The following is a 22,173-nucleotide window of genomic DNA, read 5'->3' as shown; positions in this document are numbered from 1 at the left end:
CAGTCCTCATGACATATATCTTGAATGAAGATTAAGTGATCCTCTCTAGAGCTTAGCTCAGGTGAATCCACTACCTCAGCTGGAACCGAAGTGGTGCCAGACCAATGTCTGTTTTTAAAAGATAGAAGGGCATTCCTAATCTTTGTGGAGAAACAGAGAGAATTTAGTGAAATGTTTCTGCAGTTGAGGCTACAGATGATCTGTTGACATGGTCTAAAAGGTTGTAGGTGGTTTAATGTCTCTCGGTACCATCAATTTTGCATTTTGTCCTGACTCAGCAAATTGGTTGGGATTTCGGCTTACTGACAAGGACCTTCAGAAAGAATGTGGTTGCAGGAGCAAGTTTAAGAAAGGAAGGAGCTTTGAAGCAGCCCTCACTGAGTGCCAATCCAAAACTCTGTAACCCAGCATCTCAGAGGGCTTGACCTGGGATGGACTATGGCAGCAGCATCACGAGCCACTTCCTCCAGTGGCCCTGACTGAAGGCTCAGAACCTGCCTCTGATTGGCAGCTGAGAGATACTAGGACCGTCACCTGCCACATCGCCTGTATTTCTCCTGGCAGTAAGAAATCCCCAAAGTACACTATGTTCAGGCAATCTTTCCAGCCTACAAGCAGTTGTTGCTTATCTGTTAGCTTTGTGCAGGGGAACAATCAGGCTTTGAAATTGAAAGACTTGCATGTGACTCATGAGGTTAAGAGCCCAACGCATAACCACTGTATTACCAGGGTTCCTTCCTCTTGAAGGATAGGTAAGCAACAAAAGGAACATTTCTCTTAAAACCTCTGATCTAGAGTGGCACACAACTCCTTCCACTTTTATTCTATTGTCCAAGCCCTTCGCTGGCAGGGCAGGGAAGTTTACTCTTTCCTTGGATGACTAGGAAGTGAGTGAAATTTTGTCATCTCATACAAAGGGAAAAGGGAAACATGCTCTATGATCAAATAAGTTTAAAAAACAAGTCAAAATATTCATAGAATCTGCCCAGTGTGGCAAAAGCATGAGCACTCCCATTGTAGAAGAAACCCTGCTCTCGGAAACCACACTGTGCCTGGCAAGGGAGGCTGGGAGTATTTATGCTTGCTCACTTTGGCCAAGTCATTAAGCAAGGCTGATCAGTAGAAAAGGAACTCGGGTTTGGTGTGGGGATGTGTCATTGGATATGCAGGCGATTCTCCTTGAGATGTATTGGCCCACAACTTTGGACTCACATACAGCAGTGACCATGAAGATGGCATTGGACCTGGCGACATCTCATTTTCGTATATAGAAAGTTGACACAAGCATCTCCTGGTGGTGTAGTGGGTTACACATTTTGTCCCTAACCTTAAACTCAGCAGTTCGAAAACAGCAGCACTCAGTGAGGGAAAGATGAGGCTTTCTACTCCTGTTAAGAGTTACAGGCTCAGAAACTCATGGGGGCAATTCTCCCCTGTCCTACAAGGTCGCTATGCATCAGCAGTGACTCGATGGCAGGGAGATTAAGTTGATATTACCTATTTTAGAAAACGGTTCTGGTTATTCAATTAAGTAAGGCAGGTGCAGCCCTGTCACACAGGGTTTGTTTAGATAGAACAGTAGTGTCCACTCACTCATTAGCTCAGTGTGTCTGGAACCCCAATGTGTATTTAGACATGGGACAAGTCAGGTTGAAGACACTGGGGATTCGTGCTTTGTTGAACAAGCCCTGGAATTGCAAGAGTTCTAAAAAGGAGTCAAAGTTCCTGTTTTTATAACTCTCTCTCACACACACAGACACACAGACACACACACACACACACACACACACACGGAGAAAGTGGTGAACTTCACAGAACGTAGTGGGGACTTCACAGAAAGGGGGGTTGATAGCCGTGAACAGGGTTGGGCTGGGTCTTGTTCTATCCATTTGAAAGTCTCTAGGCTAAACAGAAATGTCCTGGTGGTATAGTAGGTTCGGTGCTGGCCTGCTAACCACCAGGTGAGCAGTTCTGAATCCACCAGTTCCTCCATGGAAAAAAGATGAGGCTTTCTATTTGAGTAAAGAATTATAGTCTCAGAGATTCATTGGGGCATGTTTATTCTTCCCTATAGGGGCGCTGCGAGTCAGAATGAACTCAGTACAGTATGCAAATAACAAGCTGTGCTAATACCATTCCAGAGAGACAGTGGTGTTCCAGGGACATTGGCTTCGCCTGGCCCCTGACCCTGAGGAAACATGAGGTCTTCAGGTCCTCTCCTGCTGCTTTTCTTTACCATCCTCCCATATCCTCCTCTGCACTCCCAAGTGGTGGGCATGATTTATAAACACAGAAATCCACTTACTCCTTTGGAAAAGTGGTTTACTTCACCCAAAAATTCGGAGAACTGTGTCGTCTCCCTTTCAAAGTAAATTATACCATGAACATACAATATTGATTGCAGGCATGTGGATTCTTAATCCTCAAGTTCCCATGAAACCCTGCTTTCCATGGCAAATCAGCCCGCCATTTCAGCACGCCAGTATTGCCAGGAGAAAGGAGCCTCAGCAGCCACCACTGCTCCGCAGCCTGCTTTTCACGGTCACACGGGGATGTCAGAGTGCCCCACACCTCGTGCACTTGACTCAGTGCTTGCTTGCAGGGGTTGCATTTCGTTAGAGCCCAACAACTTCTGAGCATTGGCAAATTCCCTCAACCAAAGGTGGGCAGCGGTCTCAAAATGTCACCAGTCATTAACCACCAGCAGGGTTGTGTTATGCTCGTCAGTGCCGTCATGTGCAAGGGGAAAGACAATTCCTACAGGCTGCCAGCTGTGTTTGGGGAGGGAATGCCAAGTGGGGAAGCTGGGGGTCCTCACCCCAGCAGCCACAGTTCCTGGCTCCAGGCCCTGCCCCAGGCTGTGCCAGGATGAAGAGCCTGGACTCTCAGAGACTCCATACCTCGATTTCCACTCAGGTTGTGTTGTGTTGATCATTCCTTCCCTAGGATACCTCCCATCTGTCAGTTTGTCATCATGTTGTCATTTGTCTATAGCTGTGATTGCTGTAAGCGGTGTCACCAGCTACGATTATAACCAGAGCAAGCCACTCTGGACACGCTTCACCAGAGCATCCAAGCTAGGACACACTGGGAAGAAAGACCTGATGATGTACTACTGAAAATGAGTCCATGGAACCCTATGGATCAAAAGAGAATACCGTCCAAACAAGCACTGGAAGAGGAGCACGCTAGGTGGGAATACACTCACACTATTCAGTGGGAGGACTCCCTAGGTAGTGTTTGACTAGCACTCAGGAGGTCGGCAGTTAAATCCCACCCAGAATCCAAGAGGTGCCTAAGGAAGGTAGGCCTGAAAATCTGCTTCCAAAAGGTCACAGCCTTAAAAACCCTATGGAACAGTTCTACTCTGAAATGCATGGGGGTCGCTATGAGTCAAAATGGACCGAAAAGCAGCTAATAACAACAACACTGTATAAAGAACAACACTGCAAGTCCTTAGGACAAAATACACAGCAGGCACAATAGCCTCGACCCCACAGGATAGGGCAACTTATTTTCCTTTGTACCAGAGACCGGAACTGTACAACGGAATGAAACCCTGCCTGCTCTTGTGTCATCACCACGGTCGTTGGTCCATGTTGAGCCCAGTGCTGTAGCCACTGTGGACATCCATCTTATCAAGGGTCTTCTTCCCTCTTGCTGCCCCTGTACTTTAACAAGCATTATGTCCTTTCTTAAGAATCAGTCTCTCCTGATAGCATGTCCAATGGATGTGAGATGAAGACTTGCCATCCTCACTTCTAAGGGGCATTCTGGCCATGCTTCCTCCAAGAGGGATTTGCTTGTTCTTCTGACAGCCCAGATGACTTTCGGTATTGTTTGCACATCATTCACATGCATTGATTCTTCTTCAGTTTTCCTTACTCACTGTCCAGCTCTCACATGCATATTGACCATTGAAACTACTTATCTTGAATTCAGAGCTTAGGGTACACTACTCAAAGCCACATTGCTTGTGAGTGGCTGAAACATGTCTGCTGCCAGGATCTGTCCAATTCATTTTATTGAAACATCATACTCAAAAGGTGCTTTAGGCAAACATATTTTGTCTTTTGACTACATGTCCCAATAATATAACCAGACTCAGACCCTCACATTGTAATGATTCAGCTATATGTCTGAGAGGTAAAAAGACCGCCAACCATATAACTGATGGGAGAATAGGTACTGACTGTCACCTGCAATGCCATTCCTTCAACAAATATTTATTGAGTGTTATTCAAATGACAACATTTTGCAAAGCTTTAAGAAGACCCAGATGTAGAGAACACAGTCCCTGCTCACAGGAGACTCACAGATACTGCATCAGGGCATTCAGATCAGGGACATCACAGAAAGATGCTGAATGAAAAATCATAAAAAAAATAGCAACACGCACGGATTCCAGGACAGATAAAATCCTCAGGAACAGTAATGGGAGTAGCGATACTGTGGTAGCTTTTTAACCTCCCATCATCTTGCATAGGGGTGGAGTCCAGACTGTCACTCAGGCCATAGCCAGTGAGGTCTCAATGTGGGCATGGCCTTCTCTTGAGGATTCTGGCAACTCCTGTGTTCTTTCCTGGGGGTGAGAGACACCCATGACTTGATATTTCTGCTGACAAGATACATGGATCTACATTGACGGCAGCCAGAGCCTTGAACGGCGAGGAGTCATGTGGAGACCCATGCCACTTTCCACCTTCACTGGGTCCATAAGACATTGCACCGACTGCCCTGTGATCTTCCAGCACTTGGTGTCATTGCATGTGTTGCATAAGGCTGAAATAAATTTACACACTGTTATTGGATATATGGGTTAATTTCGTACTTATAGACGTGGTCTGGACTGGGCTGGGATGTTTTCTTAATATACAATTATTCTTCTATATAAAGCTTTTTTAAGACACATGAGTGTTTCTGAATGTGCTTCTCTAGTCAACTCGAACTGACTCAGATACCATGAGGGCACAGGGTGGCTGTGTAGGGAAGGGGAGGAAAAGGGAACTGATAACAATGATGGATTTAGAATGCACACACACACAGCCTAGGGGCCGAATAACAGAAATATGGGTAGAGGGACACAGAGGACGGTGTGTATAAAGATATTAATTTATATATAATTTAGTAAGGGTGTGAGGGTTGAGGAAAGAGGGAAAAAACAGGAGCTGATATCAAAGGGGTCAAGTAGAATGATAGTGTTTAGAAAAGGATGATGGCAGCATATGTACAAACTCACTTGATCTAATTGATTTATGGATTGTTATATTATCTGTCAGAGCCCCCATTAAAATGTGTTCTTTTTTCGATAACAACATAAACTCACTGCCATGGAGTCAATTTTGACTCAGTATAGAACACCCCCTGTGGTTTCCTCGCTTGCTATTCTTTAAGGAAACAGAAAGCCTTTTCTTTCCCCTGCAGAGTGGCTGGTGGTTTCAACTCTTGACTTTGAGGTTAGCAGGCACCATAGCACCATGATTCCTAAGGATGCTGATAGAAAGGGAGAACCTTGTGGAACATAATTTAAAATTCTTTTATTATCTAGACTTACTTAACTGGAAGAGTCCCAGAGACTATGACCCTGAGTTACTCTTCAAACCTTGAATTGAAACTGTCCCCTGAAGTCATCTTTAAACTAAATAACAATTTAGCTCTTAAAGGATTGCATCCTTGAGTATTGCAGTCTTTAAAAAATCAGCACAAAACTAAATGGGCTACAGGTAATTCAAAATATATGTGAGAGGGTTGTGGCAGAGAGATTAAGTAAAAAGAAAGGAAACACCTAGAATAGAAAGAACAAGAATGTTAATTCAATATGAACAGTGTGACCAATGACACTGAACATTGTGTCCAGAAAGGGTTGAAATGGAACAGATTTTGCTTTGAATGTTTTCACATATCAAAATTAAATATTAGTAGGTAAAAGAGAGAGACTCGCATCTGTTTGAGGCAGACTACCAAATACTGGGTTATATATAATGCTAAGTATTGAATATTATCCCATTTTCATATGGCAAGTATGGAAAGCCAAGGATGGAGTGAGGCATTCACAGGGGAGATGGCATTTGAATGATCCAGGAATATGGCTAAAGAAGATGCTCATTCCTGAGTGTTTCCACTGGGTTCACAAACACATCAGCAAATGAATGTCAAATAACCCGTCTCACCCTCTAACTCAGAGCTGTGCAACCGAACTCTCTTCTATGATGAAAATGTTCCAGAGCAGTGATTCTCAACCTGTGGGTCGCGACCCCCATGGGGAGGGGGGGGTCGAACAATGCTTTCACAGGGGTCATCCGATTCATCACAGTAGCAATATTATAGTTATGGAGTAGCAACAAAAATAATTTATAGTTGGGGGGAGCACCACACATGAGGAACTATATGAAAGTGTCACAACATTAGGATGGTTGAGAACCACTGTTCTAAAGGCATGACATCCAAACCTGTAGCTACTACATTTTATCAGGAAAGACCAGTCCATGGAAAGGGACATCATGCTCGGTAAAACTGAAGGTCCACAAGAAAAGAGACTGACCATCAAGGAGATGGGCTGACACCATGGCTGCAACAATGGACTCCAACCTAACAACCATGGCGAGATTTGGCACAAGATCAGGCAGTGTCCTCAAAGTAACATCCTTGATCTTCAGTCTTTTTAAAAGATCTGTTGTAGCACATTTAGCCAATGCAACGTGTCATTTGATGTCTTGACTGATGCTTCCTTGAGCATTGATCTGGCTTAGGGTTTAAAAATTCCCCTTGGCTTCTCAATCATACAGGAGGCCCACACAGTGATCATCTTTCCTCACTACACAGAGTGTCATGCCCCACTCACATTGGTCTCCTTGCTGTTCCAGGAAGAAGCTTGGAGAAGCCAATCACAAGGCCTTTTGCTCTGACTGTCTCCTACCTGGAACACTTTCCCCACCGCCAGATGGCCACTCCTGTTTCTTCCTGCCTTATTCAAGTACTGCACTGTCAATGAGATCTTCCTTGGCTGCGATGCACTACTTGCCCCAAGTTTCCCATCCAGCGCAGTTTAGTGAGAAAAATCTCACTGCTACCTGCAGGGGGTGAACCTCGGCACTGGCATCTCAGAAAATGGAGCATAATCAGAACAGAAATGTGACCCTACCTCTCATGCTAAAAGGCTGCTAACTGCAAGATCTAAACCACCACACAACCAGACACTTCTCAGGAGAAAGGCTGAAAGTTAGTCTCAGAAACCTGCAGGGGAAGTTCTAACCTGTCTTATAGGGTCATTCTGAATCAGTATCAACTCTATGGCAGTAAGTTTGCATTTGGGGTGGGGGGGGGCGCGTTCTAAGGAGCTCTGTGTCACATACCCTGATCAATCCAACTGGCAGCTGCATCAGCTGGCTAAGGCTTCAAAAGACTGAGTAGGTAACCCAGAGCTCAGTGCTGTTGGCAGAAACTTGTGGGGGGTCAGAAGGACTTGAGGTGATGGTGTCCTTCTCAGTGGCCTCCGATAATCTTCTCCCCGGTCTGGGCATCAGCATCTTCTTTGCAAAATGGGATGATTGCATTAGAGAACCACTAAACTCCTACATACCTGAGCAACCAGGAAGCAATTGTGAATCCTGGAGAGGAGCAAAGACTATGCTGGTGGCTCTGCAAATCTTGGGAAGCCTGGATCCGATGCGGCTGGAACTGTCCACTGCGAGGCACCAAGAATCCCGAGAACTGTGGTTCAGGTCTCCCCCTTGCCTGTGTACCATGGAAGATTTAATAAATGTTCTCCTCATGCTACCTTTAGGATCCTTGGTGGCAAAGTGGCAAAACCCCTTCACATTGGCCTATTAACTGCAGGGTTGGCAGTTCAAACGCACCTGCTGCATTCCTGTAGAAAGGGCAGCTTTCAACTCCCACAAAGAATTGTTGTTTCAGAAATCCACAAGGACAGTTGTATCCTGTAACTATGAGTCAGAACTGGCACAATAGCAGTGCGTGAGTGAGCTTTAAACTACATTTGAGACTGGGGTCTATTTTGAATTCCCCTACCTGTCCATTGGGTGTCATGGGAAGAAAGTAAATAGGAGAAAAAAGGGTAGGAGGCAGTGAGGGAGGAGGGTAGAATGTACTGGAGTAACACATTCTGGCAGAAAATTGTGTGTATGTGTGTGTATGCGTGTTCTATTGTAATTCACACAGAGTATGGGTGGGGGAGGGAACTGAAAAAGTAAATATCCATGAAAAAGAAAAATGTTTTTCTTTGGTGATTTTCCTTTTGTTGAGCTAAGGGATGGAGACTGTACTGCATGGACGTGACTAGCCACTGGACCGGTGTGCTGTTAACACACCCTCCTGCCTTTGCATGCTGGGGGCCTCTCTTTAAACAGAAGTGACTTGTGACTTCTGATTTCCTGGGGCTCTAAAGAGAACCCGAGAATAGAAGTTCTAAATCGTGAACAAAGGAGAGACAAAGGGTTAATGAGAGGACAGAAGTTTGAAGTTTCATTGGATGAACACAGCGCCAGCATCCAACAAACATGCCAAAGGCTGAACTCTGCCCGGAAGTAATGAATGAGCACTGCCTTTATCCCGTGTCCTCACTCTCCCCGTTCCTGCACTCCAAGCCAGCCTCACTAAGAGTAGTCAAAGGTGACATGGTGGTCCTTTCATCTCTCTCTCTGACCCCTCACGCTGCCTTCACCTCTATCCAAGTTGCTTCATCCTTCCCCCTTCTCCCTGATCTTCCTCTTGGAAAGATCTAATTCATACTAACTGGTAAAAGTCAGTTAGCACACAAGAAAGAAGACATCTCCTTCCTCAGCCTATGCTGCAGAAAAGGAAACTCGGGCTTGAGCTCATTTGCCCAAATGGCAAAGGTCCCATCAGGGGCAGGGCCATGATGTGAAAATTCAAGCAAGCAGCCCCAGAGCCAGAGCTCCCAACCCTCATCCACTGCAATTCAAGTTCATGGGGTGAAGTGGTGAAAAGCTAACCAGAAACTGAGAGTCAATGTAGATACCCAAGGCTTACTTGCCAGGGCCCTCACTCACTGCCATTGAGTCAATGCTGACTCATAACAACCCTATAGGACAGGGTAGAATTCCCCTGTGAGTTACTGAGGATGTATCTCTTTATAGGAATAGAAAGCCCCATCTTTCCCTTGTGGAGTGGCTAGTGGTTTTAAACTGTTGCACAAAGCATAACCATGACACCATCAGGACTCCAAAACATGCCAGGGCAATCAATGGTTCTGTGAGATCTCTCAGGATAGAGATATACCTTGCTCCTTGGCTACACACGAGAAAGCATTCACCTCCAAGCTTAGTTTGTGATCCAAGTGAGTTTTATGAGAATTAGAAGAAGTTTCAGGTTTATAAAGGCACCTGCAGGGCTCTTCAGAAATGTGCATCTCCTTAGAAGCTTCCCTGAAAGTCACGAGGTCTGCTCTCTGCTCCTGCCTTTTAAATTACTCCAAGAGGTGGGGCGTGCTGGTGACCCTGGTTGAACTCATTGGCTGAACTGAATTCACCTGGCCTTGGTGGGCCAATTCAGGTGCAGAACACACCCAGGTGTACCTCCCCTTCCTGGCTGGGAACCTGAGCCTTTGAGCATGCGCAGTGTACCACTCGTTCATGGGACAAAGGCTCAGACTGCTGATCATGCGTAATGGATGCCTCAGTCCCTAAGCTAAACTACCTAGCAGTTCCAAAACCCCACTGCTGTGTAGTGTTCATGAACTTTGGCAGGAACACATCCTTACTACGAAGAATCCTGGTGGCCCAATGGCTAAGCACTTGGGCTTTAGACCGCGGTCAGTAGCAATACATGAGAAAAAGGTCTTGCCATTGTAAACATTCCACCCCACTGCCATCAAACGCAAAGGACCTCTGGTGACATGGCGGGCTACGCACAGAGCTACTACATGCAAAGTCAACAGTTCTAACCCACCAGCTTCACTGTGGGAGAAAGATGAAGCTATCTATTCCTGTAGAGACATAATATCTCAGAAACATATAGGGAAGATTCTACCCTGCCATGGACTACTAAACGAACAACATAATCTGTCTTGGAAGAAGTCAGGCCAGAGTGTCCTAGACAGCATATATGGCAAGATTTTGCCTCCCAAATATGTTGGACATATTGCCTGGAGAAGGACATCCTGCTTGGTAAAGTGGAGGGGCAGCACAAAAGAGGAAGGCCCTCAACGAGCTGGATTGACACCGTGGCTGCATCAATGGACTCAGGCAGAGAACAAATGTGATGATGGTGCAGGACCTGGAAGTGTTTGGTTCTGTTGTGCATAGGGTCACTTTGGGTCAGAAACCACTCAATGGCACCCGACAGCAACAACAAGTATATAAGATCACCATGAGTTGGAATCAACTCGATAGAAAGTGGGCTTTGGGTCTGTCATGGAACCAACCCTGGCTCATAGCGACCCAATCATGGGATTCTGAGGCTGTAAATCTTCATGGGAGCAGAGGGCCTAATCTGTCTCCTGCGGAGCAGCTAGTAGGTGTGAACCCCTGACTTTGCAGTTGACAGTCCAAAACTTCCCTTAAAGTACCACCCAGGGCTCCTTTGGTAACAATGACAGACTAGGAAACCCAATGGGGACATTGCTACTCTGTCACATGAAGGCATCCTATGCAGAATGGGCTCAACGGGAGCTAACACCAACCCCACCACTTTTAACACCATCCCAACCTTACAGACTGTGCTAGGCTCTTGAAGGAATTGACTTTTTGCACTCCCACGGAGCGAGCTATGAGCATGCATGCCAACACGTAACTTCCCGTCCTGAACTAGGGATCAGCTGCACATGTAGGGATGTGCTTCTAATGTGGAAGGAAGTAAAGAGAGGGGATCTGGAAGCAGGAAAAGCCAGGAAGCAGGAGTCACTTAGGCAGACCCCTTTCCTAAACCAACTTAATTAGCATACCACAGATCCTGGCTCAGAGGTGATGTTCAAAGAAGAATTGTTGACTGAATACACAAGGGAAGGAACAGAATAAGTGAACACAGAAATGTGCTAATGACCAAATTTACTCACAGTTCTGACCCTGCTCTTCTCCTTCCAGGTTCTTCTCTAGTTGCTAATGGTATTTGCTCGACCTCTCACAAGCACAAAAGGAGCCCTGGCGGCCTAGCGGTTAGGCAGTGGGCTGCTAACCACCAAACTAGCAGTTCTAAATTAGCAGGCATTCTGAAGGAGAACAACAAGCTGTCTGCTCCTTTAAAGAATTACAGTCTTGGGAATGCACAGTGGTAGCTCTACCCTGGCCCATAGGGCTGCTCTGAGTCTGACTCGACTGGACAGCAGTGAGTATGGGTTTGGTTTGGTTTTCACAGGTACCCCAATCCGTTGGTGGTCTTGGTAAATTGCACACGCTGGTTCAGTGGACCTTGTGTAGGGCTTGAGAATTTGCACTTCTAACAAGCTCTTGATGTTGCTAGTCTGTGACCATATTTGGGGTGGCAAGGCTCTGGACTACCCGGGTCTTCCTGGTGGCTGCTGTCACAGCGCAAGTTCCCAAGAGTGCACCGCTACTCATTTCTTTGGAATGATTTGGACTGAGTTTTCCCAGCCATTTCATCAAGGTTTTTGGCTATTTGTTCCATGACACTGAAAAGTTTGGACCTGACATACGCAGCTCAGGCTGTATTATCTATCTTCTCTGCCCTCTTGGATTGGAGATGGATCACCTATGAAGCGATGAGGGTAAGAAGGGTTGGGTGTCTCCGGGTAATGTGAACAGTTAGCACGCTCAACCACTGCTGATTAAAAGGTTTGCGGTTCAAATCCAAGGCCCCTCAGAAGAAAGGCCTGCTGATTGACTTCTGAACGACCAGCCTTTGAAAGCTCTGTGGGGTCCCGTGGTTCTGACCCACACGGCGTCACCGTGAGTTGGAATGGACTCCTCAGAAACGGGTTTAGTAAGCAGCTCAAAGAGGAAACTCCTTGGTGAACTGGAGGACACGGTAGCTGAAACCATGGGCTCCAACATACTACCCCTGAGGCTGGCAAAGGACCGGGCAGTGCTGCCTTGTGTTGCAAAGAAGGTCCCTGTGATGTCAGAATGACTGGACAGCACTAACAACAACAAAGGATGTCAGGGCCCTCCACTTCCCCAGACCACTGACCAGGTTCAAAGACCCGCATGCGAGTATAGTTTCACAGTTAGACGTGTTTAGAAAAAATAATGTTTGCAAAAGTAAAGTCTTGGTTTACATTTTACAGAGCATGCACAATTAGTAGAACTCTTAAGGTCCACCGAAACCTGTTTAGGGTCCCCTCCACTTGCTCACCACCAATAAGTCGATTCTGACTCATATTGATCCTACAGGAGAGGTTAAAATTTCCCCTGTGGGTATTTCTGAAACTGTAGCTCCTTATGGGAATAGAAAGCCTCCTCTTTCTCTGCAGCTGGTGGGTTCAAACTGCCAACCTTGTCTTTAGCATCTCAGGACTGACTTGTTTCTCTATGAAACCAAAATCTACCTCACTGCCAGGGATGTGATGCTGACTCATAGTGACCCTATGAGGCAGAGTAGATCTGTCCCTGTGAGTTTCTGAGACTGTAACTCTTTATAGGAGTAGACAGACTCTTCTCCCCACGGAGTGGCTGGTGGTTTCAAAGTGCTGACTTTGGTGTTAGCAGCCCAACATGCAAACACTGTGCCACCAAAGCTCCTTTTGTACCCCTATAAGTAGATAAATACTTCTCTTATATCTGTGTTTCAACCAAAGGCATGGCTATAAAGGAAAAAAAGGTCATGAGTGTCAAGAATGATTTGAAAATGTGGAGTTCTTTTGGGAAAGGATATATATATATATATATACTTGTGTATATAAATAGAATTCTGATGGCAAGAGTGGTCAGGAATTGGACTGTTAATCTCAAGGTCAGCAGTTTGAATGACCAACCGCTCCTCTGGAGAAAGAGGAGATTTTCTACTGCTCTAAAGAATCACAGTCTCAGAAACCCACGGGGGCCATTTTACTCAGTCCCATGGGCCTGTGAGTTGGAATGGACTTGATGGCAGTGAGGGCATGTAAATATGCAAACACCCACCTCGGACTTAGGATTTGACCTGCTCCCTCAGCCCCGTGAGCATCTGCATCTGCAGCCATGGACTTGGCCTTCTGTGAAGAACCCATTAGTGCACCGCCACAAAGAGAATGAGTTTCCTCTGTGTCAGTCCATTACCCTGCCAACGCTCAGGATGGAGCCAACACCCTTGGTTTCCCAGAGAAATTGGCTCAACATCCCCCTGATGTGGTTGCATGACATAGGCCACTCATGCAATGCACTGCATGTGCTCTATTTAATGCACTATCACCAACAAGTCTACATGGGTGGTAACTCTGAAAACCTTGCCCAAACAGCTGGCTTCACCAAAGTATATGGAGTCATGTGGAGTCGTCGACCAGTTCGACTCTGCACTGGCTGTACGTTGGCATTGCCAAGGGGGCTTTCTCACTGATCGTGACCTGAATCCTGCTTCCACTAAGCCTTGCTTCATTGGCCTGGGATGGCGCCAGGCCAAAGGGAGGCTGGAAAGCTCCTAAGGGATTCCAAAGTATGACCAAGGGTGAACACTACTGCTTTTGGCCATCACATCCGGGAAGGCCCTTGGGACTTTGCCACTCAAAGTATCATAGGTCAAGGAACCAGCAACATCAGCATTAGCTTCTCCCATGCTAATGACATCGAGTTGATGCTGACTCATAGTGACCCTACAGGACAGGGTAGAACTGCCCTTGTGGGTTTCCCAGACTGTCACTCTTGCCCGGAGTCTACAGACTCATATTTCTCCCAAGGACTGGCTGGTGGTTTAGGACTACTGTCCAGGGCCTCTAGAACTGCTGGATCCTAGACCCCACCCTGAACCCACAAAATCAGAATCTGCCCCCCAGCCCGATTTCCAGGAACCTGGGTAAGTGCATGCATGTGAAAGTTTAAGAAATACTTCCTTAGAAACCATTACTTTCCAGAACAAACTCCTCCTGCCAAAGGTGCAGAAATGGAAGCCCATTAGGCCATGGTCGCCTAGAAGCAATTTGAGGTCTCAGTGCTCCTATATCCTGGCTGTCATCCAGATTTCCTTATTCTCATCTGGACTGTTGTCACTGCAGCAGGTATTGGTGAGTCCTCAGCAAAAACAGCCCCAAATTAGGTCTAGAGACACAGCTCCCATTTCTGAGTAGTACAATCCACAGTTTACTGTAGAGTTTCTGGCTTTCACTGGCTTGGGGTAGGGTCTAGTGGGAAACGCATCTTAGCAAGAGCCATTATGTATTCTGGATGTGCACAATGAGTTTGTCTTGAGGCATACTTATGTCTGATGTTGTTTTGTATTCTCTTTCTATCCCATGCAACGTTATTTTTTTTGAAAATTTATATTTGCTTTTAATTACCCAGACATATAAGTGATTTATAGCTAGGTCTGATCAATTGGAATCAGATGACCACGCCTGGATTAACCATGGGTCCTGGTGACCATTAGGCACTTCTTTCCATGAATGATATTTTCACCTGAGTGAATGCATTCACGACTTTTCTTCTCTTAAGATAAATAAGCAGGTGGGTATCATTTTGCTATGCTGGCACTTCCTTGTGCTGTTTTAAGTTCACCCAGCAATTTTTAAAAAGAGATACATATTACAACTGTCACACACTTGATAATTCATGTGGAAAAATTTGGGGGAGAGCTAAATAGAGGTGACCCGTGGTGGAGTCTTACTTACTGCTTGTTAGAAGGTACTGAAATCTTATATACATAAACACTAGAAACCAGGAGAGAGGAAATGGTGGTTCCATGGCAGAATTCTCACTAGCCATGTAGGAAATTTGGGTTTGATTCTTGGCCAGTGCGCCTCCTGTTACAGCGACCACCTAACTGCTAGTGGAGGCTGGCATATTGCTATGATGCTGAACAGATTTTAGCGATGCTTTCTGCCTACAGACAGACTAGGAGGAAAGGCCTGGTGAACTCCTTCAAGCCATCAGCCACTGAAAACCCCCCAACTGACAAGGGGTCAAATCTACAACCCATTGAAGGAATGGGGCAGGACCAGTGGGCATTGTGTTCTGCAGTGCATGGAGTCCGCATGAGTCAGGAGCTGGCTGACTTGAAGGCAATTGTCCACAGCACTCTCTAGGAAGGCAGTGGTTGGAGCACATAGGCGTCCTTCATGTGGCCCCATGATCATCAAGCCTTAAGTCATGCAACCAACTCTGGGAAATGAAAGATGCCCGGCGTACCAGGAATATTTGAAGGACCTGGCGTAAATTGGTTCAGCCCAGGTGAGGTCTGGAAACCACCGAGGTAAGCTTCCTGCTGAAACCACTAACTTAGCTCCAGTGCGAGTGGATGGGTGTCTGCGCATGTACCCAGCCACCATTAGTAAGTTTTGTTGTTGTTGTTGTTGTTGTTGTTGTTGCCGTTCACGTCCGTAGAGTCAATGCCGATTCACAGTGACCCTATATGACAGGGTAGAATTCCCCCTGTGAGTTTCTCACACTGTGACTCTTTACGGGAGTAAAAAAGCCTCATCTTTCTCTTGAGGAGTGGCTGGTGGTTTTGAATGGTTGATCTTGCCATTAGTACATTGCGTAACCAGGTGCTGTCAATTTGGTTCCAACTCATGGCCACTCTATGTACAGCACAACAAAACAACACGCTGCCCTGCGCATTTCTCACAGCCATTCCTACATTTGAGCCACTGTGTCAACCCATCTTGTGGAGGTTTGTCCTCCTTTTGGCTTGACCAAGCATGCTGCCCAACTCCAGGGACTGGTCCCTCCTGATAACACCCAAAGTACATGAAGCCAAATGTCACCATCCTCGCTTCTAAGAATCAATCTGGCTGTAGTTCTTTCAACATAGATTTGTTTGTTCTCCTAGAAGTTCCTTGGTGTATTCAATATTCCTCACCAGGACCATATTTCAAATGCATCAATTCTTCTCGTGGGACTTCCTTATGCATTTTCCAGCTTCCATATGAAAATAATCATGCCTTGGGATAGGATACTCCTGAGTTTTTAAGGTGACAAAGTCACCTTGGTTCAAAAAAATATTTAAAAGGCCTTTTGCAGCAAATTCACTGAAAGCAATTTATCCAGTGATTTCTTTACAGATATTTCTATGAGCGTTGGTTGTGGATGGGTCCAAGTAAGATGAAATGCTTCATCATTTAAATCTTTTCTCTGTTCATCATGTTGCTTATTGGTTCAGTGGTGAGGATTCTTGTTCTTTTAACCTCGAGTTGTAATCCACACTGAAGACTATCATCTTTGAATTTCATCAGTAAGTGCTTCAACTCCTCTTCCCTTGCAGCAAGCAAGGCTGGTCGCCTGCATATCTCAGGCTGTTCTCAAAACTTCCTGCAATCCTGAAGTCTCCAATTCAGCCATTCAAAACTCAAAACAGCTCAATGCCATGGAAGGCAAGTCAATTCTGACTCGAGCAACCCTGTAGGCCAGGGAAGAAACTCCCGGAAGGTTTCCAAGGCTGTAATCTTTGTGGCAGCACATGGTCACATCTTTCTCACTGGGATAGCTGGTGAATTCCAAGTGTTGCTCTTTCGGTTAACAGTGAAGTGCGTAAACATTGCCCTACCTGGATTCCAAGTGTGAGCTAGCAGCCACAATTTTCTTCTGAGACCAAAGGGGTTGTTAGGTGTGAATTCTCGACCAAGGGTGGTCCAGCAGACCTGCTCAGTATTCGCCCAAGTGCAAAATCCATCAAGAGGATGCATTGTCATTATTTTTAATCACATAACACACCCAGGTGTAGCAGCAACCCAGCTTTGTAATATCACCCTGGTTTTGATAAATATGTCCCATTCCTTGATAACGCTTCCAAATCCTTTAATATCCTGCAGTTCAGTCCCTGATGTCTGGCTGTAACAAAATGTGTGAAGGGAGACCGTATGTCAATAAACTCTCCCCGTCTGCCTCAACTCAGCGCATAATCAGCTCCAAGGTAAAATGCATGGTAAGTCAGTTATGCGCTGGCAGGGAGGGCAAGGGGCCCCTTTCAGGTTTGTCTTCTGATGAAGCTGACCAAAAGGACTTCTTATTTCAGCCTATTAGGAGAGTGAGAGTTGCCCCCCTCCCTCGCCATTTTTCGTTTCTTTTCCCTTTTTGTCCCTTTCCCCTGCTATTCTGAAAGGGTTGTCTGTTTTATGCTGCGCTCTCCACTCCATTAAATCACCTTTCCTCACATTAAATACAGGTCTTCAGGGTGGTCAGAGAGCTTTGCTCTGAGGGATAATGATATAATGAGGATGACGTGCATGAAAAAACATTTTTCAGCTCAATCCCAGGCAGACCACGGGGAAGCATGAAATGGGAAGGGGGAGAGGTGTACCTCACTTTAGACAAGAGCCAGGCTTCTGAGGGGGGCAGTCACGACCTGGAAGGCTGCAGAAGGCTTCTTTACCTCACTCACTCATTCACTCATTCATTCAACCAGCTTGCTACTTACTTATTAAATGCCAGACCTTGGGGCTCTCTCCCTGAACAAAAGAGACAAAAATCCCCCTTCTGTCATGAAGCTTCCATAAACAGAGGTATTCAAACACTTCCTAGAGAATGTGTTTACAGTCCAATTTACACAAAAGCAGAAGAAGAGACTGATGCGAGGGGTTTCACACACACACACATGTTCATATATGACTCCCATTGCAGCGACAAAGTGTAGTACTCTTCCAGGAGACACTATTCATTGGAGTTAAATTGCTCCCCCCAAACCCCTGAGCTCTCTCTCTCTTTTTTTCTTTCTTTCTGAGAGCAATTGCCCTTGGAAGGGATTAGTTGTTATCACTCTCTAGCACCTTAGTGTGAACTTATGTATTGGCTCCTTCTCCTGCCTAGATAGGAGGGGCCTCCAGGGCTGCTAAAAGCCAGAAAAATCCCCAAAAAAGGCAGCAACAAGAGAGGCAGAGGACAATTGGGGCCAGTGTTTCTCATTTGTTAAAGATGCAGATTACACACACATACAGCACACACACACTTCCCTGCCGCCCCACCCAATATGGCCCTACTAAATAAGGATCCTACCCCACCATCTGTCCGGGAGCCCGAACTGGCCCTTCCCATGAAACAAGCCAGGGCCATTGAAAGTGACTCTTTAGGCAAAAGACCGGTGACTTAGGTTTTCCAAACCAGGATAAAGCCCATTGGTTAAGCACTTGCATATTAACCAAAAGGTTGATGTTTCAATCCCACCCACAGGTTCCTAGGAAAGCAGGCCTGGTGATCTGTTTCTGAAAGGGCACAGTCTTGAAAAGGATCCCTGGTAACATATTGTCCTGCTAACCATAAGGTCAGCAGTTCAATACTACCAGCTGCTCTGAGAGAGAAAGCTGAGGCTTTCTACTGTACAGATGTATAGTCTCAGAAACCTACCAGGGCAAGTATACTCCGCTGCCATGAGTCAGAATTGACTCAATGGCAGCAAGTGAGTGGATGGGCAGGGATTGATTGGGCACCAACTAACACTAAGAACAACTATTTTGGGTGGCAGTGACATTCTTCTGCTTTATCTAGAATCTGAACTCTCAGCGTCATTGACAATGGAGGCAACAGACAAATAATTATAAACTACAGAAGGGTGAAGAAAAGCTAAAGAAGTTACTTCTGTTTGGGGTTTAGTTGTGTGTTTTTTTTAGCAGAAAATATGAACTATGAAGGAGCAGGGACATGCTGGACTTAAATATAAACTGTAAGATCTCTCTCCGGGCTAGAGTTACATCTCAGTTCTTGGCTTTGCATGAGAAAGAATTCACGCCAAAGCCTGGCTCGTGATCCAAGTGAGTTTAATGAAAGTTAAAAGAAGTTTCAGGTTTTACGCGGCACCCCTAGGATTCCTCCCCACCATGCAGCCTGGCAGAGACTGCTCGAGGTCACGCAAAGATCTCTCTACTAAGTTTTACTTCAAAAAAAGACCTGTCTCAAGTTCTTTCTCAAGTTCTCTCCCCAGTTCCTGTCCCCAGTTTTTCCTTTCTCCCCCTCGCTCCTGCCTTTTCAAGGATTCCCGGGGGGAGGTATGGTGAATGACCCCAGGTCGATCCCATTGGCTGAATTGCAATCACCTGGCCCAGGTGGGCTGATCCAGGTTTAACGCCCATCCGTACCCACCAGCGGGAAAACCTAGGCTTTTGTTCTATGCTTGGTTCTCCTGAGCATGCGTCAATGGACATCTCATTCCTGCCTATCTGCCTAACAAAACCTATTTTTCAACCCCAAGTCTTTCTTGCCAAAAAATAATGTCCCATAATAGGAATGGCATGAGCATGGCTTCTGCGTTGGATCAGATCAAGAAGATAGCTTTCATGCCCTGTACTAAGATCACAAAAGAATGTAATCCAGTGCCTTGTAGACAGTCTCGTGTACACAAAAGGTTTTCTAAGAGTCTCCAGAAGGCTGTGCTACAGCCTAAATAGGCTGAATTGCAGCCTAAAACAGAGAGGGACCCATTTCAAAGACACGTGGGGACATGGCTTTCATAAAATGGAATGCATCATGTAATCCAGTGCAAGGGAAACCCAGTAACTTTGGGAAGGAACTGCATTGGCTTGGACTAAACAGCCAGAGATAGTGCTACATAAAAAGAAAGAAGATGATTGATAAAGCAACCCAGACATTATTGTGGAAAAGGAAAAGGGACTTAGATGACAATCAAAAGCTACAAGGAACCTCTCTTTGGGAGAAGTCTTGTGGTTTCAACTTGTGTGCTCTGGGGGATATTTGGCAGTCATGTATTAAATTGTGCATTCAATTTAATCCCTTTAAGGGATTTTGTCAATGGGCCTACAGCCCAACTATCCTGACAGAAAACTCTATCTTGAAAATCACCCTGCTGTGAGGAAGCTAAAGGCAAGCACATGATACGATCACATGGAGGGAAATTGGGGAGCCAATGCAACAGCAAGAACCCAGGCCCTAGACCTATGAACCAAAGCAAACCCATCTTGCCAGGTCTCGCTGCTTGAGCTGGTTTGGCCAATGCCACGTGGAGTGGAGATGTGCTGCCCCAGCCAAACCTTCCTCAAATTACAAAATTATGAGCAAATAATACACCGAGTGGGATTGAAAGTCACTAAGCAGCAATAGGTAAGTAAAACATATGGGCCTACCATTACCTATCTGTAAAGAGTCTTTGGCAACTGGTTTATGGAAGACGCAGGCCCTGATTACCTCCCATAACACATATTCTTTATCATAGCCACGGACACTCATGGAAACATTAAAGTTGTGCTTGAGAGAGGAAAAGGTGAGTTAAGAACTGAGAAAGATGGTCATGCGGCCTGGATATTGCTCAAACACTCCATTCTCCTTGGTCTCTTGGAAGAAGTAGAGGGATGAGAACCCAAAGTTGTAAACATCGTGTGGATTAGAAACGTGTTAAGTTTGGTGTGAGGGCTGAAGGCCCAGTTTGGTAAAATTATTTCTGTGGGATTTTCTAGAACCAGAGCTGCTCTGAGGCCCACACTGGAGAGAATGCCATGGTCATTACCCTTGTATGCTTTATTTTGGCTTATTCCCTCCCCCATCATGTATCAGGGCTTACCCAGTGCCACTTCTCAGCCCTGATACACGGTGTTGCCAAAATGGCTCAGTGATGTTAAGCAATCTGATCAAGGTCACGTGGCTTAAGGTCAGTTACAGAGCCAGACACTGAAATGCAAGAAGACTGACTCCTATGCCCAGACCTGGGACAAATCTCTCTGACAGAGCTGGGTAGATGCCCCTAATCATCCGTCTTGTGTGTGTGTGTGTATGTATGTATCCACATATATATGTTTGGTTTATTTGTCATCAACATAATTAGAGTACTTTCTATCCAAATAAAAAATGAATTAAGCCAAGGTTGGTGGTTAACAATTTGCACAAGTGCCTTTATGAACTATCATGGTTTACTTTCTTTCATTGGGAGGCAGCTCCAAGCTTCAGACCTCTTCACTCCCCAGGTGAGGTGCTACATTCAGACCACAGTCAGAGGAAAGGATTGACCAGAAAGAGTCAGTTCACTAAATGAGGTTCCTTTGAAAAGGAAGCCAAAATGGCCCTTAAACTCATGGCCATCAAGTAAATACTAGCTCATAGTGAGGGACCCTGTTGAACAGGATCCTACGGTACAGGGTAGCTCTGTCCCTGTGACTCTCCAAGACTAACTCCATGGAAGCAGAAAGCTCCATCTTTCTGCCACAGGGCTGATGGTGGTATCAAATTACTGGCCTTTGGGATGTGAGCTCAACTTGTAACCACTATGCCACAAGGGCCCTTAGTCAATCTAACAGGTCGGGCAAAATGTAGAGCCAGACATTATATACTAATAAATGGCTCACCACCACCACCACAGGCTGGCTTACTGGTGGGGTCTTCTGCTATCGGGGTAAGGATAAGGGTAAGGGTAAGGGTAAGGGTAAGGGTTAGGGTTAGGGTTAGGGTTAGGGTTAGGGTTAGATAAAATTGATGTGTGACTTTACAGGGCCACTAGTAAGCCAGCATACATAAAAGACTTACTCCCTCCCCCAACAGAATGGGTTCTTTTCCCCAAGATTTCAGGAAATATGGCATGACCAGGAAAGACAACCAGTCCAAGTTCCTAAAGCCACCAAAGTGGAGGCCATCCCTCCCCTTCCCTCCCCATCCCCGTCATCTTTATCCCACTTTGCAGGACGACTCAGGAGCGGGAGAGCTGGCTTAAGACCCTCTGTGACCGCTGCCTGCCTATCAGTTCATGGGTGGCCAAAGAGAGAGAAATACCACCCCTGTAATTTTGCTACTGCCATGAATCGGGTGACTCGTGTTAAAAGGTCGCTGGACCCCAAAAGGGGTCACAACCCACAGATTGAGAACCACTGCTCTAGCCTAAGGCAGACTAGGAAGAAAGACCTGGTGATCTACTTCCAAATATTAACAAATGAAAGCCTTATGGGTCACAACAAAATATGGTCCTATAGAGTGCTGGAAGATGAGCCACTGACCTGCACACAACAGCTACAAAAATAGACTCAAACACACCAACAAAGGCCTGCTGAACTCCAAAGCCCTAACAAACCCACTGCCCTCAAGTCCATGCCAACTCACAGCGGCCCTATAGGACAGGGGCGAACTGTGTATTAGTCTGGGTATGCTAGAGGAAAATTGAGGGAGACTCATGTGTATGAGAGAGAGT

This window comes from Tenrec ecaudatus, assembly GCF_050624435.1.
Source record: "Tenrec ecaudatus isolate mTenEca1 chromosome 14 unlocalized genomic scaffold, mTenEca1.hap1 SUPER_14_unloc_6, whole genome shotgun sequence".
NCBI lineage: Eukaryota > Metazoa > Chordata > Mammalia > Afrosoricida > Tenrecidae > Tenrec > Tenrec ecaudatus.
The sequence above is the reverse complement of the archived record's forward strand: the minus strand, read 5'-3'. Positions refer to the sequence as shown.